The 11777-nt window shown below is 41.4% G+C and overlaps 1 long non-coding RNA gene across 2 annotated transcripts; it reads left to right on the forward strand.

Annotated features, from left to right (window-relative positions):
• Positions 1 to 6498: 6498 nt before the first annotated feature.
• On the forward strand, positions 6499 to 11016 carry LOC123087917 (uncharacterized). Of its 2 annotated transcripts, none has more exons than XR_006441585.1 (6): positions 6499 to 6629; positions 6962 to 7160; positions 9219 to 9326; positions 9720 to 9921; positions 9994 to 10185; positions 10600 to 11016. It is a non-coding gene; the product is annotated as an uncharacterized lncRNA (long non-coding RNA). The 2 variants fall into 2 exon arrangements; XR_006441586.1 differs by having other exon boundaries at positions 9783 to 9921.
• Positions 11017 to 11777: the final 761 nt, after the last annotated feature.

Genomic DNA, 11777 nt, shown 5'->3' on the forward strand with positions numbered 1-11777 from the left:
TGGCGAACGAGCAGTGCGACATAGTTTCAGCAGGTGGGAGGTCGTTCTTCACTGCGGACGACGAACGTTGGGACGACATATGGATCTCAACCTCGGACGACACCGACGAGGATGATGGTGATGGTAGAGACTTGGAGTAGTTTCTATCGCTGTATGTCGTAGTAGTTTCTATCTATCTATCTATGTCGTAGTAGTATCTATCTATCTATGTATGTCGAACTATCTATCTATGTATGTCAAACTATCTATCTATCTATGTAAAATATCTTATATCGTTTTTTTATCTATGCAAAAAAATGTTTTTTAGAAGAGCGCGCGCTGCATTTTTACCGTGCCTGCTGAAGCTGCGCGCGCGCGGCTTTACATCGCGGCTGCTGGAGCAAACGCTGCGCGCCGCGCCAAAACAGGCGATGGGCGCACGCCAAATCAGTTTTTAGCGTGCGACGCGTTCGGCGCCTGTTGGAGATGCTCTTATTGCACACTCCTTTACACACGCATCTGCAGGCCGGCCCTGTGTTTCAGGAGGCCCTAGACGAACTCGACTAAATGGGCCCCTATGCCCGTATGTGTGCGTGATATATATGTGTGTGTACATATATATATATATATATATATATATATATATATATATATATATATATATATATATATATATATATATATTAAGAGCAAACTTGCAACCACACATCTTTAGTCTGAGATTTGATGACTATAATAATTGTTGGATAATGCCATATTATGGCAGAAATATTAAAGGATAGCAAAATGAAACTAACATGACATGATAACCTCAAATAAGGAACAAACTCAAAGAATCCTTCAGTGTTTGAACTTTTGGATCACTTTCTTTCTTTTTTCTCCTATTTTCAGCACCCGACAAATGCTTTTTAGGCAACATGGCATGCTAATGTCCTAAAATTATTAAAAAAGAGGATATAGAGAATTAGAGATTTATACGTCGGATGATTGGAACCCTATTATTCCTCTACTAGCAAAAGGGTCCGTGCGTTGCAACGTGGAAATAAATCATCGCCAATACCGGCCCATCCATGTCGCCACTTCTCTTATTTTTCACCGTTGTTGATGGTGGTCATGTTGTCCACTACTCATGACGTGATTAATTCCAAGGTGATGAGCTTGGTCATCACAATCTAGCATGCCGCTTTCACGAGAACCCTTCCTGCATCGACCTGTAATTCTCCAGACTTGTAGTGATGATGGGCGCCACCGCTATCTCAGCCAGTGCATGCACTATCCCCTCAAGGCCTCACTCCTTCACCTAGTCCAAGGGTGGCAATGTCATGCACAGGAAGTCATGATGGTTGGTGTGGTAAACTTAATCTCAATCCATGAGGTCGTGGGATCGAATCGCCATGTTGCCTCAACATATGAAGATTCATGTTGCACCCATGTTTAAAATAAACCAAACCTAAAAATTTACGTTTACAAATTAACAAGCATACATCCCACAGTAGAGAATCATCTAATGTACTGAAACGTTGACTTTTACTCGATACAAAAGTTGTACGTCATAGATAAGAATGCTAAGGCATAATTAATGTCATAACCATTGTTTAAACCATTTTTTTTCAAATCCCATACTAATGTAAAAGGCTTTCACAGAAAAGAAATCACTTTTGGGTGCTATAACTTATAGTCAAATTGGGATCATTTTGGTTAAGCAGCTTGGATCAGGTTTTCGAGTTTGTAATGTCCAAGCTCAATTACGCAGCAGGCAACGCCAGCCGCACAGCCCGTGCGCACTTCTCCCTCCGGCCGGCCTGGGAGGCCTGTCCCAGCGTGGCACTTTTGTGTTGAGTTGCTTTCGCTTATGATGGTTGTATAACTCATGCCTTCATTATGTTTATCTTCAGCATATATACCTATGTATACCTACTTTAATAAAATAATAAAATATAATATTGTGAATGGATTAAAAATTCTCAGCAATAATTTTGACATCAGAACTGGAAACATCTTATGAAAAAAGTGATTTTTTAAAAATATACGGATTTTCATGAAAATTCGAAACATTTTTTTTGAAAAATAAGAACTAAAAAATAAAAAGGAAAATATAGAACTGGTAGAAAAACCTTCTAGAAGGTTCTCAAAACCAGTAAAACCCGGTTAGGAAACCTCTAAAACATGCCACGTGAAAGCTGTACTTATACATATAGATGGGTGGGCCCAAATGGCATAATGCGTTGAATAGGGATTTTACCAATTTTATCTCTTCACTAGCTAATTACCCGTGCGTTGCACCGGGAGAACAACAATTATGTGTATGCATGGGTGATATATTTAGGTCATGCTTTCAAAAATAAATCAACCAAGAGTTGTTTACCCTCCTATTGCTACAGCATAAAACATGTGCAATACATGTATTAGTTGGAATAGACATATATAGATTGTATATAGTTAAATACACATGCATTCCTACGGAGAATAAAATAATAAAATAACCAAAATGCAACTTTCTCATTTCCTAGTTAATCTGGGGCAACTTGTTCCACCATGAACTATCTTTTCACTCAAGAGCCAACAAAACCTTCTTTTACAATCAAATGGCATCAATAAAATAGTCCTTCATATCTACTTTCTTATGCATTTTTGGTGGACAGATTATGATAAAAAACAGCATTATTCAACTCCTTGCACATATCTGAGGCAAAAGATGAAACCACGGTAATTACCCAATTCAAGGGCGAAGAAGATACATAATTACCCCGATTGATCAAAGCAGTACCGTGTGTAGCGCAGGTCGTCACTGCCGCTCCAACATCTCCATGCCTCCTGCCAGCTCGTGCCCACCTCTCCATGGCTCCTGCCATCTTGCCTAGGTTGTAAGTTTTGTAATGCTCATGCAGCTCCACAGCTGACTGAACTTGAGGTGACAGTTTTATTCAAAACAGCTCCACAGATGCATGATGACAACAGTTTGGGACTAAGTTTATACAGGCTTCATGGATGTTCTTCAGGGAGCTCCATCGTCGAATGTTTTAACTTGGTAGCTTTAGATAAGAAATCCATCGCGTAACTGAGACCATGTCAAAAGTGTACCTTTTATAATTATTTATTTGTTTCTTGCATCTGATTGTCAATTTTAACTACATGGACAATTTGAATCGTCGTGCTAATCTATGTAAGTTATCATGCTCTCTTCAATTCAGTGCTTTAGGACAAAAAAAAGGGAACTCGCTCCAAAAAGAACAAGAAAAGGAAGCTTAGTTGCAAGAAAAGGATAAAGAATTTGTACTGTTTTGCTCCGGTGACTCTGATTGGTTTTCTTGTATCGTTGATACTGGTGCTCTATTACTCACCGTCAAGTCAAGCAAACTACCACAATGCTTATCCAACAACAACAACAACAACAAAGCCTTTAGTCCCAAACAAGTTAGGGTAGGCTAGAGGTGAAACTCATAAGATCTCGCAACCAACTCATGGCTCTGGCACATGGATAGCAAGCTTCCACGCACCCCTGTCCATAGCTAGCTCTTTGTCGATACTCCAATCCTTCAGGTCTCTCTTAACGGACTCCTCCCATGTCAAATTCGGTCGACCCCGCCCTCTCTTGACATTCTCCGCACGCTTTAGCCGTCCGCTATGCACTGGAGCTTCTGGAAGCCTGCACTGAATATGCCCAAACCATCTCAAACGATGTTGGACAAGCTTCTCCTTAATTGGTGCTACCCCAACTATATCTCGTATATCATCATTCCGGACTCGATCCTTCCTCGTGTGGCCACACATCCATCTCAACATACGCATCTCCGCTACACCTAACTGTTGAACATGTCACCTTTTAGTCGGCCAACACTCCGCGCCATACAACATTGCGGGTCGAACCGCCGTCCTGTAGAACTTGCCTTTTAGCTTTTGTGGCACTTTCTTGTCACAGAGAATGCCAGAAGCTTGGCGCCACTTCATCCACAATGTGTACATAATATTGCATATCCTTTGTCCATATTTTTAACTATGCGGATTTGGAGCATGATTTACAACCAGAGTCCCACAAAATACACAATAACTATCTGAAAATGGAAATATGTACATAATATTGCATAGCGTCTTCATTTCAGAATCCCTGTTCTTATTGTCTTTATACACGCATATACTTATGCAAGTCACACAAAACTACTTATGTGATATCACTATATTATTAAAAAAACAGCTCATAATTCACATTTTGCTATCTATATAGTTATATTTCAAGTATTGTGTTCATTGCAATATATTTTCATGTAAGATCATATCTCTACTCTCTAAACAAAGTTATGTAATGTATGTATTATCATGTGCATATGACTAAAAGTCCCCGCAGCAACGCGCGGGGTATCATCTAGTACTACAAATGACAAGGCACAACATGTTTAGCTTTTCGACCAAGATAATAGAGACCCATAGTTCATGGCAAGAACCTTACTCGTGAGGAAGGAACAGACTCAAGGGCCTTCAATGGCCATGGATTTGAGTGAACCCTAAATCCATCTTCTAATATGTCGAGTGCAAAGCCCTAAATACGCAGCGGGGAGTTTTGAATGCGATGCACTAATCCTATGAATCCTCGTGTGGAAGCCGGTCCCCTTCTTCTACTCTTGCGTAGCCTCCATGGCACACACTACTTTCTCCTCCACACCTGAGTGACGAATGGAGAGGGAAACATAATTTAAACTGAGAACAGATCATGTGTGGCACTGCACCAATGCTCTCGTGTGTTCCAAGGAGTTTTGCCTTGTATACTCTTGTTCTTTTGTCTGTGTACTGTAATTGTCAAACAGTGCCCTGAGAACTTGTAGCTATCACCGATTGTGCTAGAAAGTAAACACAACTGTGAAATTGCTCTTGTGCGGCCAAGATAGTGTGTTACCTCCGACCAATCACAAATCAGCCGGCCGTGCTGCCTCCAACGGCCGAGCTCTGCTTTGACATAGCCACCGACGCCCGAGTTCTCCACACAGAAGTATTCTGATTGGAAAAAGGAGCAGCATGTTCCTATTGTTTGCGATATAACTGAATATAACAAGAATTAGCATGATCAATGGTAGATTGAATTAGCTAAACAGATAGCCCCCATCTTTCCAAATCTATGAAGATTGCACTACAGGGAACGAAGTGCTCACGGGACCAGCTTAAAGTCACACCATCAGACATGGATGCTCACCTTGGGCTATGGTAAATAGCCTCTACCGGCGGCGGCTGAGACGAGGCCGGGCGGATTCGTCCTGAAGAGATTCCGTGCAACCGCCACTAGATCAAAGGAAGTCGTCCTCGTTGGCGTCGGATGACACTGGGGTATGGGGAGGAGGGGGAGAAGGTGGGCATCTTCACCTCGACTTAGGTAGAATAGGCGGCGGCGGGACGAAGCCAAGATCAGATTCATCCCAGCGAGATTTTGGGCGACCATGGCTGGATAGTAGGACCGTCGTCCTCCTTGGCATCGGATCGTGCAACGGTAGGGGAGGAGGGAGGAGGTGGGGCGAACTCTCAGGTGGTGGCGGCGGTCGAGAGTAGCGCTAGGCGCTTAGGGCATTCTCTCATCGCAAGGGAAAAGGTTGGGCCAGGACGGGACAGAAAACTGGGCTGACTTTCGCTCATTGTTTCGGATTTAAAAAAAAAACAGAAAAAACTGCGCTCGCGAGGGGAGAAGGATCGACGAAGGGTGGGTAGACGTAAGAGGGGAGACGGAACCTTATGTAATTTTTAGGTAGTAGAGAAGAGAGTAGAGAAAAGTACAGAGCTATCGCTGGTGGGTTGGTTGTTGCTTGCCCCGTCGATGGCATGGTGCATGGTTCGAATCATGTCCTCGCTAGAGCCCACTAACAGTAGCATTGAGCGGAGGGCAGGCCCAATAAAACCTGCGTTTGTGGTCATTATATATCTCTACTCCTAATGAAGCAGTTGATGAATAGTCCGCCGGTTATTTTTCGCTAGTTTTATTTCGTTTACCCTCCCACCTCCGTCAAATCGCTGGTTTATTTTCGTCTATTGTCCCACCTACGTAAGCTCGCAATCCTCCCGCGAAAAAAAAACCATGCCAAAAAAAACCCCATCCTTCGTTGCCCCCTCCCAGCGATCCCATCTACCCCGCCGCCGCCGTCCGAGGGGGAGATGACGCCACCGCTGCCTCTGCAAGGCAGGGCGGTTTGATTCCCGCCCCTGCAGCCTCTGCAAGGAAGGGCGGTACTGCACTTCGTCGGTACCGAAGGGGCACCTGCCGCGGCTGGGGACTCGCCGCCACTCTCCTATCTCTCATCGCGCACCTTCCCCGACCAAGGAGCGCCCCAACGTTGCCATGTCACTCGCGTGGCTCCCATGGTCATGGTGCCGCCCGCATAGCTCCTTGCGCCGCCGGTCATAACGCCCGCCTCCACCACAACTCCTCTGCCTGCGCCCCCATGTGTCTGAGATCCAGGTACTCATCACTGTCGATCCCCAGTGGGAGAGGCCCCCGCCTTCCTCTCCTCCTGCATGGTGGCCGATGGCCGCAGTTAACGGCGCTCCTGCGAGCGGGAGACACGAGTGCGGCGCAGGCAGTGACCAAGAGTGATGAGACAGCCCCCGGCCGCCTGGGGGCGGTTCTTTCACGTGCTGTAGACCATGCCATTCTGCTATGACGAGGATGTGTTCCGGTGAGCATTCTGTGAAGATGGTTACCTGCTTGACGAAATGCATTCCTGAGTAGCGCTTTTCTTGTTAGGTAGTCATAAAAATCTGGATCTTACATTTTATACCATGTTTATTTTCTGAAATTTCTATCTCATTCACATCCCACACTGATCCACTAGCAAAAAAAGTAACAAGAAAATGGAAACATATTAAACTGGATGCTCGTCATGTATTTCATGAAGAAATTTGCATGCCTAAGGGATGTCTCTGTATAAAAGGTTGATCTCTGCACAACAGTAGTTTCTTCAGGTTATGGTGTCTGATTTTTTTTTCATCTCATTTTGCCATGCACTAGATTACGTGGTTAATACTATCACAATGCAATAACTGGGAAGATTACAGAGGGAAGGGACAATATGTAAGATGGGGCAAGGAGGCTGGCTTCTCATGACGACTTCATATATGATGCAACACTTAAGAGCTACTACAAAGCTTTTTTTAGGAAGCTACTACAAAACTTTTTTTTCAGAAGCTACTACAAAGCTTTTGTTCAGGTAAATTTCTAGCTTAAATGGCCATCAGAAATGGATTCCCTGTTATCCGTCATGCTTGGTGACCAATAGATATCATTATATGCATAGCTATATGAAATGCTACCAGCAAACAATTACTGCTAATTTTAGTTTACCAACTCTGAATTTTGTAGTCGTGTTTTCCTGTTATACAAGAGTTTCAATATTGTGCATATGTTTCCTTTTCTTAGCCTGTTTTTTCAAGAGTAAAAGCAATCACAAACGAGGCCTACAAAGACGATCCTACCATTCTTAACTGGGCGATGATCGTCGAGTCGTGTTGCCCTTCAAATCCATCAGACAATACGCTCTAGGTCCTTATTGCAGTCTTATTTTTGGGAACTTCTATGTCTCATTTATGTTTGTCCACTGCACATTTTGAAAATATTGGTTCTTTTGTAGGCATGGATAGAAAATATGGCATCTTACATTAAGTATATAGATATTGTGCACCTTGTCGAGATTGGTGTTGAAGTATAAATTATGGGTCGTCTACTCCTGAACTTTTGCTCGTCAACCAAGATGAAATCGGTCAGACACATAACGTACAGTTGTATAACTATATAACTAGAGTGTACCTGATAACTATATAACTTGAGTTATAGAAGAGGAAATTTTGTTATATATGTTTAACAGTTTCTTTTCAACAAGAGAATATTTGTGGCCCCATTGCAATATATGGGCAATTAACTATGGTTTGATTCTCTGCACGGTCGGCCTCACCCCTGCTCGCCAGGGACGCCTTATTCTGTCGTACTCATGCTCGTCACTGGTCGCCTCTCTATCTCTGGCCGGACCCATTGTCGGCTCCGCCTCTGCCTCGATCCCATGCACCATGGCTGCCCAGATGGCCAGCCAGCGGACACAGGCGACTGCCACGCTAGGTATCCTGGACCGCTGATACCACTGTTTTTCTGAAGATACGCTTGTTCCATTTGCACCAACCTTGTTGTTTAGTAATAAACGTCTATGTTTCTTCTACTACAGTGGGATAAGAGTACCATATCCCGAACAATGGGGTGGTCCAACTTTTAATACTGGCGAAGCTTTTGCAATGATGGCTGAATCATTTGTTGCTCTGGTGGAGGTTCAATTAAACCGAGGTAAAAAAATGCCAGATTCTTTTGTCAGATAAAAACATGACTGTGTATTTTGCTTGTCAGGACCAAGATCTCTAGCTATCAATGAAATTTCCATAGTAGTTTTTGTTGCCTCTGTGTAACCCTGATAGTAGCTTCTTGGAAGGTTCAGATGTGTGGCAAAGGATTTCAATTTTCCTGTTTACACAAAGGCAGCCCGTGGAAGGTTCAGATTTCTCATGCTAGGATCTGTGCTCTCAGGGTTACATAGACAAAAGTGCCTCCTACTTAGTACTTACTCAAAGGCAACCTGAGAAAGGTTCAGATTTCTCATGACTGCTTCTTGGGTATTTCATGCCTTTGTCATCTTATTAGGAAAATGTAGTTTGTTTTATAGCTGATGTTGCTCGATGCTTTTCATCGATGAGTAAATGCTTAACTTAAACTCATAACTACATGGCACAAGCTACTTCCGATGGGTCCTGTGCAAATAAGTTTCATCTTCAGACATGCCTTGAGTTGATTATTTAATCCTTCTATAAGAATCTATTTAGCTTTGTATTGTTGCAGTTTCATTATATATGCACTTACCAATGCATCTAAAGGTTCAACAATGTAGAAACCACCATTAGTCTTGAGGCTACAAGTTGCTTCCTCATTCCTCTGTGTTGCACTATAGGTGCTAAGGGGCCGAGGTCACATGTTCGTTGAGGCATCAATACACCTCACTTTCCCTTTCCTTTCCCCTATTTCTGTTCTTGCATTTATTTGTTCTTCTCGGACCTCTCTGTCCGCTGCTTTAATATGGTTCTGATTGGTGCCTTACGTCTCCCAAGATATATGGATTTTGGTTGGGGCAGTCATCACATAAATAAAATGCTAACATTCTCTCAATTTCTGGGATTTGTGAAATTGCCTTCTTTTTGTTGGATCTCACCTGATTTGTTTGATGTCCTTGAAGCAAATACCATGACAAGAGCTTGAAGATTTCAAAGATACAAAGGGTTAGCAGAAAGAGGATACACTGATTTCATCTGCTGCACTTAAGAGTCGAGTCTCTCCGTAACAGGTAACTCAACTCTTAACATATTCATTGCAGAAGCAGAAACAACGGGATACATGACCTGAATACTTGCATTGTGACATGTTTTTCTCGTGCCTCAAATTGGAACGATGTCCATGCCTTTGACCTTTACAAGTTACCTACACTTCAGATAACCCAACGGCTGGAACCCCGATAATTTGGGTTATATGACAAATGTTTAAACTGCTTGGGTCATGTTGGTCAATAGAGTAATTAACATGTTGGTTTTGTTCTGAGATGATATAAACTTGATGTATAGAGTATTAGAGTACTAACATAGATCCGTTTTCTTTCAACATGTATCTTTATTGCATATACTTGAAGTAATATAATATGCTTGAAGTAAACTTGATGTATAGATTATTGTTGCCTCTACAGATGGTCAGATTTTGAAGGCTCTGTACTCGAAATCATAAGGGAATTTCTTGTTGTTGCATCCAGGTGCTGGAATTCCTCGTAGTGGAGTGAAAACAATTGTCTCTACGCATGCAACAGCAAGGTGGGAAGTTGTAATTATTGTAGGACTTATTTTCTGAAAGTTGAAGGGAGGTACTACGCAAGTTACAGGCTTTCAATTCAGGTTAGTTCGGATGAAAAAATTGGCAGAATAACATTTTGACACATTTAGCTGACTTCTTGATTTTGGTGGCAGCATGAAACCAAGACACGTGATATATTGGTAAAACAGTTAGGGTGTGATGATTCATGAACAAAAGATTCAGAAAATTTGTTGAATCATTTAAGGAGCAAGAACAACAAGTATGTGCTGAAAAATTATTTCCCATGGTTTCTTCACTCTTGGTTAAGGGATTCTGGCACATTCCCAAAGTAGCAACTTGTCAAGGTGATGTTCCTATCTTGTTTATGCTAGATGTAGCTATTTATTTGTGACATCAAACAGCTTACAACATTAGCGATTTTTACAACATGTGGTAGTTCTTTCACATTTTTCTCAAGAAAAATAATAATTGGTTGCCATTTTTAATCCTTTGTAATTTGTAGTTTATTTGAATATTACAGAAACGGTTGACATCTAATTTGCCATCATGTTGTTTTACGCATAATGTATTTATCGGTTGACATCTAATGCTACCGGTAGGCTGGATGGACTTATATGGTACAAGGCCATTAGGTAGCATGTACACAAGACTTCTCCATTGGTTGTTGTTGAGTCAATCAACTTACTTGAGGACCCGTTAAGCTTCCCTGATAGAGAGCACGTCAGTGATTGTTTTTTATTCCGTCGTTTGTATTGTAGGGTTCGGGTCGGAACAAAATTCAATATATGCTGATGTATGGAAGAAAAGCATATGAAGTTACAAAAGTGGATTATTCTCTATCGTGAACAAAACATTATTTGCTTCCCCAACTCTGATTAAATCATCGGTGCATGGATTCACTTAACTCACTTGGATTATCTGTAGTTGACCCTCCATTTAGCCATAGAAAACTTGTTAATTATAAAATATTTACTTCCTTTTAAAGCAATTAATGTATAGTTGTTCTTACTATATTATCCTCTATTTTTCTCAGTATTTCAGAGAGTGTCATGTGAGTTCAACATTACTTGTCTAGAGGTAATTGTCAAAATTAGCCTCCCGAGTTTGCTTGTGTCGCTCATGGTATTTGTTGAAGTATAAAAGGTGTTGATTTTACTGATTACAATACGAAAACTAACAAATGATGATTCAGTTGAAGTTTTTGTGTCCTATGGAATTAATTGTCTATATCTCTGTATAATTTTATACTATAAATTTTGGCACTCCAATTTAAAAAGTGAAGCACTTCACAATTATGTGTGATGTTTCAAGCAGAATTGAGATTAGCGAATATTTTTCTGCAAAAGAAAAGCATGCATGACTTGGAAACTATGAGATTTCTTATCAGAATTACTGCCAGATCTACGGATATTTTTCCTAAAGAGCAAAACCATAGTTGATTTACTGAATTCAAATAACGGCATGCAAGTGTGGTTCTATATCAAATAGCTTTTGCATTTGACAAAAGCAGAATAAATGGGATTCTTACCATACAAAAAGGTTAAAGCCAAAATAAATGAAAATGTTGGTATTCAAAACTTTGTATTCAAGTCCAGCTTAGGGGTTCATAGACTTGCAAAAAAAAAAAAATCTTGATTGAAGTTGGCTCCATGAATTTACAGGCTAATATGCAATCTTGAGCTATTATTGTTCTGTATATTCTGAGGTGTAGCACCCACTCATCCTTGTTACAAGGGATGTATCTAGATGGTAATTTTATAGATGGTTTGGTAGACTGCGAAATTTTTCACAATCTTGGCACGTATTTGTATTTAAGCCTATATTGACCAAATGTGTGATGTGATAAGAAAAATACAGCATGTAAGGGTGTGGATGAATTCAAACATTTTTACTCCCTCCATCGCTGTTTATAAGTCTTGCATGTGTATCTAGGTCA

Source organism: Triticum aestivum, chromosome 4A (genome assembly GCF_018294505.1).
Source record: "Triticum aestivum cultivar Chinese Spring chromosome 4A, IWGSC CS RefSeq v2.1, whole genome shotgun sequence".
Lineage (NCBI taxonomy): Eukaryota > Viridiplantae > Streptophyta > Magnoliopsida > Poales > Poaceae > Triticum > Triticum aestivum.